The 6,926-nt window shown below is 40.0% G+C and overlaps 1 non-coding gene across 1 annotated transcript; it reads left to right on the top strand.

Annotated features, from left to right (window-relative positions):
- Window positions 1-326: 326 nt before the first annotated feature.
- Window positions 327-433, top strand: LOC127116150 (small nucleolar RNA R71). The gene has a single exon (XR_007801130.1). It is a non-coding gene; the product is annotated as a small nucleolar RNA R71 (small nucleolar RNA).
- The last annotated feature ends 6,493 nt before the right edge of the window (window positions 434-6,926 follow it).

Genomic DNA, 6,926 nt, shown 5'->3' with positions numbered 1-6,926 from the left:
TTCCACATATCTCACAATCCGATGAAACTGCGGCTATAGTATTCGGGTTTATGCACATATGCTCGACTTTGAGGGCTAATGCGTCCATTTTAGCTTGTATCATGTCTATAGAGCTTAGTTCATGCACTCCTCCTTGGGCTTCCTTCTTCTTATTTGTCGCTCGTTCGACTCCCCCTGATTGATGGTTTTGAGCCATATCTTCAATGAGGGCACTAGCTTCAGGATAAGGTTTGTTCATCAGAGCACCGCCCGCGACAGCGTCGATGGTCATCTTTGTGTTATAGTGAAGTCCATTATAGAAGGTTTGAATGATTAACCAATTTTCTAAACCATGATGTGGGCATGCTCGTAACAACTCTTTATATCTCTCCCAAGCTTCGAACAACGATTCTCCTTGGTTTTGGGTAAATCTAGTTATATGGTTTTGAAGAACAGTGGTCTTACTCGGAGGAAAATATCTAGCAAGGAAAACTCTTCTAAGGTTATCCCAAGCCGTGATGGAATTGGGTGGAAGGGAATCTAACCATTATAGGGCTTTATCTCTAAGGGAAAAAGGGAATAATCTTAAACGTATTACCTCAGAAGAAGCTCCATTGGTTTTAAAAGTGTCTGCTAATTGAAGAAATATTTTTAAATGTTGGTTTGGGTTCTCAATAGCGAGATCTGCGAATTGCCTCTGTTGCACTAGTTGCAACAGGGATGGTTTAACTTCAAAATTATTAGCTGGGATTGTTGGGTTTACTATACTAGAACTGGGTTCTTCGTTAGATGGTTGAGCGAAGTCCTTAAGAGTTCTTTGGTTTTGATCTTCGATCATAGCTCTCTTAATTCTATGAAAGAATAAACGTGCGCGAGCGTAACGTTCAGGTTCCACCAGAGGATATACTAAGCTTAAACTTCCGGTGCTGCGAGTTCTTCGCATTGACCGACGGGAAATAGCATAAGTCTAAACGATATAACAACAGCAAAATGAAATTTGACGAAATTGGTCCCCGGCAACGGTGCCAAAAACTTGATGCGGTGTTTCGCAAGTATACGAACGCGTCAGAGTAATATAAAAGATTGTCGAATCCACAGGGACCAAGTGTCAATCTATCGTTATCTATTGTTATGGTGTTTATCAAAGGCAATCAAAATGGATGTTTTTAGAGTGTGCAATGAAAAGTAAAGTATTGAATAAAGTTTAATTAATAAAGACAGGATCGAATGTAATTTACGTAATCAATTAATAATCCAAGTACTTGCTAATAGAACTACTTATGGGAAATGTTTCCTACTTTTAAAACAACTAATTTAACGGGAACTGTCGCTTTCGCGTATTCATAACTGAGTTATCCTCCCTAATCAAACCCTCTTATTGTCACTTATAAAAAGTGCGCATTGCGTTAGAGTAGTAAACTTATTTTTAAGAAATATAGTATCATGACTAAGTTGAAAAGTATTATAACCTGGATTTCTTAACCAAAAGAGGTTCTTACGAACCAGACTCTAAACTTATAAACGCGTCCGAAAATAGTTTTAAATCTATTTTCTTCTTAAGTTAAAAACTCCTAATGAACTAAACAAAGCGCATTCGCTGTTTTTGAAATAGTTAAAAATAATTAAGTTTAAATAGACGTTGGACGGCTTTTGATCTTATCCAACGGAATTGAAGTGCGGAAAGTAAATAAAAGTAGTGCTAGTGCGGAAAGTAAATAAAAGTAGTGCGCGTGCAAGGAAATAAATAATTTAAAGCGAGTGCGAGGAAATAAATAATTTAAAGCGAGTGCGAGAAATAAATAATTTAAAGCGAGTGCGAGGAAATAAATAGTTTAAAGCGAGTGCGAGAAATAAATAATTTAAAACGAGTGCGAGAAATAAATAAAGTAAAGGCAAGTAATAAAAACCTACTCCAATCGGAGGGTTGAATAAATTGCAAAGCGGAAATGAAAATGGCGGTAGGATTAACTTCCTTCCAAAGTGCTCCAAACTCGATTACACTCTCTATCACAAACCCGATTACACAATTGTGGTAACACTCCAGTGCGAAGCGATTACCACTTTAAAATACTGAATATATGCCTAAGTGAAACAAAGTTGCTCTGAGTTTGCCTCTGTTCTAAGTTTGGATGATTGTAAAAGTGATTTCGAGTTTCTATTTATAAGCAAGTAAAAAGATGGAAATGACCAGGATGCCCTTCAACTTGAAAATGGGAGGGAAAACTTTTCCTCTTGTGGCGCCCGCCACAAGGCCATTTTGAGGCGCCTTAGTGGAAGTAGTGGGGAACATGGCAGTTGAGGGAAGTTGAGCTTGGACACGTCATGGCAGGGTCTATGGTGTAACACCCCGATAAAATAAGATAATTATTTAAATTGAGTTAATAATATATTTATTAATTTAATTAAATAATTGGAATTATTATTATTATTGGAATAATAATTATTGGAATATTATTGGGATTATTATTATTGGATTATTTTTATTGTTATTATTGGAATAAAAGTAGAAATCAGTAAAAAGGTTCCATTTGGTAAAAAAAAAGAGTTATTTTTCACGTGAAAAGGGAAAAGAGGCAGAAAAGGGAAAAAGGGCAAAGGGCCAGAGGACGAAGGTTGAAGGAAGGAAAAGCTTGGAGCTCAGAGATTGCCGGATTTACTCAGGTAAGGGGGGTTTATCATCGATTAATGGGTATTATGGGATAATATGTGATGGGTAGTGAGAAACCATTGATTTGCCTGATTGTATGACGAATTTGTGAACTTTTGGGGATGAACGAAATTGGGATTAAAATTGAAGAAATTCGTAGGAATTAGAGGTAGAAGGGTTAGCAATTTGTGAAATCGAAAGTGTATGATTCGTGTTAGATGAGATGAATGAATTGTGTGTAAAATTTGGACTGTGGAAGGTTGAATTGGATAGATCTCGTAGCAGAGAAAGCCATAGCAGATCTGGGAATTCTGGGTTCTGGTCATACGCGTATAGCACTAGGCAATACGCGTATGAGAGGGCTGGTACGCGTATGGATAAGGCCTTACGCGTATGAGTGAAAAAGATGATATTTTGAACGTAGATTCGTCTCTGTTGGTACGCGTATGAGGATGTGGTACGCGTAGCATACGCGTATGGGCGTGGGCGATACGCGTATGGGATGGGCGAGGAAATGCGCCATACGCGTATGGGCATAGGCGATACGCGTATGGGCAGACTTGTGGTTTCTCTGAACTGTTGTTGTGCAGTTTTTGGTTGTTTAGGCTGAGTGCTGTAACTTAGCTGATGTATGACGTAGTGGGGATTATTTCCCGTTGTTTTGAGTAGTATAGGTATTAGTAGAGTGTGCTAATACTGTGTTTGATTATGCGGCATGATATGATATGCTTTTGTGATAAAATGTGTTGATGATGTGTGATGGTATGCATGATGCTGTGAATGTATCAGATATGTATGCATTTGTAAATAGACTGTTTTATGGCTTAGAGTGTGAGCATATGTCTATTCTTGAGTTGTTGTTGTTGTTGCATTGCTAGGTGATTAGCATGCATATTGTGGCCCATTTGGGGTGGTAGCTAATTTCCATGGTGAGGAATTAGTGAGTGAGTCACTATGTCTCAAATGAGTGGGACTAGTGAGCTTGGTAGCCGTGCCTGGATTTGGACGGTGAGGTTGAACTATATGTTCACAAATAGTCGGTACCGCATGCATGGAGTCTCATTGCATAATATATGTATGGCGTGTAATATGAATGGATGTATTCCAATATTACACGTGTATTTGTGTTGGTATTGTTGTGTTGTTATTGAGTATGATGTTGAATTAATATGATGTTCCTGAATGTGTGTTTTGATTAGGGTGATGAAGTGTGTTGAGTCACTTAACATAACATGATATTTTATAATACTCATTATATTGATTGCGGAACTCACCCTTACAATTATTTTTCAGGTAACGAGAAATGAGTTGAGTAGAAGCTAATTATTGGAGTCTAGTGTAGTCTCCGTAGTGGGTCGTGCTCTGATAGATGTAACATCGGGATGGGTTGTCTTAACTTGTTTCGAATGTTTTATTGCTGGTTGAGAACCATTTTCCATGTAATGTTTTACATGATTGATGAAATTATATCCGCTGTGTTTTATGCAATTGTTTAAGTTTGAAATTAATAAAAGGGCATGACCGTTATATTGTTGAATGGTGTGAATATTATGTGTGACACCCTTGAAGGGCATAATTACTCTGAATTGTTATATGTTTATTATTTTAATTGAATAATTGGGGTATTTTAGAAGGGTGTTACATTAGTGGTATCAGAGCATAGTCGGTCGAGTCGAGTCGTAATTATTCTGTTTCCCTATATGTGATAGGTGTCGTGTAACCCTATCCGTACTTATTGTTTAGCTTGTTGGGTTTTCAGAATAGAGATGGCTGGAAGAGGTAGAGATGATGCTGCGATTGCTGAGGCTCTGGGTATGCTAGCTGGAGTACTTGGAGGGAATCCGAATGTTGTGGGAATGGGAGCTGCTCGTCAACTGAGTGAGTTCCAGAAGAACAATCCTCCAATGTTCAAGGGAGCATACGATCCAGATGGTGCTCAGATGTGGTTGAAGGAGATCGAGAGGATCTTCCGAGTGACTGAGTGTGCCGATAACCAGAAGGTCAGGTTCGGTACGCATATGCTGTCAGAGGAAGCGGACGATTGGTGGGTTGCTACCCGCACTGAATTGGAAGCTGTTGGGAATGCTGAGATTACTTGGGCTGTGTTCCTAGAGAGATTCCTGAGGAAGTACTTTCCAGAGGATGTCAGAGGAAAGAAAGAGATAGAGTTCTTGGAATTGAAGCAGGGCAATCGGTCGGTTACTGAATATGCTGCTAAGTTCACAGAGCTGTCGAAGTATTACACTCCCTATAACGAGGCTACTGGGGAATTTTCGAAATGTGTGAAGTTTGAGAACGGGTTGCGTCCCGAGATCAAGCAGGCTATTGGATATCAGCGGATCAGAGTGTTTTCTGACTTGGTTGACTGTTGCAGGATTTTTGAACAGGATTCCAAAGCCAGAGCAGAGAGCTATCAGCAAAGGGTTGATAGGAAAGGCAAGAATCAGAATGATCGTGGAAAACCGTATGCAGCTGGCAAAGGTTTTCAGAGACAGAGTGGGATGAAGAGGCCTAGTGGGGGAGACTCCAGTGCCCCTGCTAAGTGTTACAGATGTGGTCAGGCTGGGCATCGTATCCATGAATGTACCAGTAATGAGAAGAAGTGTTCCAAGTGTGGAAAGGTGGTCATTTGGCTGCAGACTGCCGGTTGAAGACTGTGACTTGTTTCAACTGTGGAGAGTTGGGTCATATTAGTCCACAGTGTCCTAAGCCGAAGAAGGAGAACCAGTCGGGAGGCAAGGTCTTTGCTTTATCGGGTTCTGAGACTTCTGCAGATGATCGTTTGATCCGAGGTACGTGTTATATTAATGGCTTTCCTCTTGTAGCTATTATTGACACCGGTGCTACTCATTCCTTTATATCCTTGGATTGTGCTGTGAAACTTAAGTTAGAGATATCTGAGATGCGTGGAAGTATGGTGATTGATACTCCTGCGAAGGGTTCAGTGACTACTACTTCAGTTTGTTTAAATTGTCCTTTGAGTATTTTTGGTAGAGACTTTGGGATGGACCTTGTGTGTCTTCCACTAGTACAGGTTGATGTTATCCTGGGTATGAACTGGTTGGTGTTTAACCGAGTCTATATCAACTGTTTTGATAAGACTGTGATTTTTCCTAAGATTGAGGAAGGAAAGAGTTTGTTTCTATCTGCGAGGCAGGTGAATGAGGAAGTAGCAGATGGGGCAGAGTTGTTTATGCTGTTAGCGACTTTGGAAGCTAAAGATAAACTGGTGATTGGTAATCTAGCCGTGGTATGTGATTTTCCTGATGTGTTTCCTGAAGAAGTGAATGAATTACCGCCAGAGCGTGAAGTTGAGTTCTCGATCGATTTGGTACCTGGTACTAGGCCGATATCGATGGCTCCGTACCGTATGTCTGCTGTTGAGTTAACTGAATTGAAGAGTCAGTTGGAAGATCTGTTGGATAAGAAATTTATTCGTCCGAGTGTGTCACCGTGGGGTGCACCAGTGTTATTGGTTAAGAAGAAAGAAGGTACTATGAAGTTGTGTGTGGACTACAGGCAACTGAATAAAGTGACTATCAAGAATCGGTATCCTTTGCCGAGGATTGATGATTTGATGGATCAATTGGTTGGTGCGAGTGTGTTCAGCAAAATAGATTTGAGATCGGGGTATCATCAGATACGTGTGAAAACTGAGGATATTCAGAAGACTGCTTTCAGAACGAGGTATGGACATTATGAGTATTCTGTAATGCCTTTTGGTGTGACTAATGCGCCTGGAGTATTTATGGAGTATACGAATAGGATTTTCCATCCGTATCTAGATCAGTTTGTTGTGGTGTTTATTGATGACATTTTGGTGTATTCGAAATCTGAAGAAGAGCATGCAGAGCATTTGAGAGTGGTTTTAGAAGTTCTCCGAGAAAAGAAGTTATTTGCTAAACTCTCTAAATGTGAATTTTGGTTAGAAGAGGTGAGTTTTCTTGGTCATGTGATTTCAAGAGGTGGTGTTGCTGTTGATCCTTCTAAGATAGAAGCGGTATCTAAGTGGGAAGCTCCGAAGTCAGTTTCTGAGATAAGGAGTTTTCTTGGACTTGCAGGTTATTATAGGAAGTTCATTGAGGGATTTTCTAAGTTGGCGTTACCGTTGACGATGTTGACTAGAAAGGGGCAAGCGTTTGTTTGGGACTCAAAATGTGAAGAAGGTTTCCAAGAGTTAAAGAGAATGTTGACTACTGCTCCTATTCTAATATTACCGAGTTCGTCGGAATCATTTGAGGTTTACTGTGATGCTTCATTGTTGGGCTTGGGTGGTGTGTTGATGCAGAATAAGCAGGTT

The sequence above is a fragment of the Lathyrus oleraceus genome, chromosome 1 (genome assembly GCF_024323335.1).
Source record: "Lathyrus oleraceus cultivar Zhongwan6 chromosome 1, CAAS_Psat_ZW6_1.0, whole genome shotgun sequence".
Taxonomy (NCBI): Eukaryota; Viridiplantae; Streptophyta; class Magnoliopsida; order Fabales; family Fabaceae; genus Lathyrus; species Lathyrus oleraceus.
Note: the sequence above shows the minus strand (reverse complement) of the source record. Positions and strands in the feature narration are given on the sequence as shown.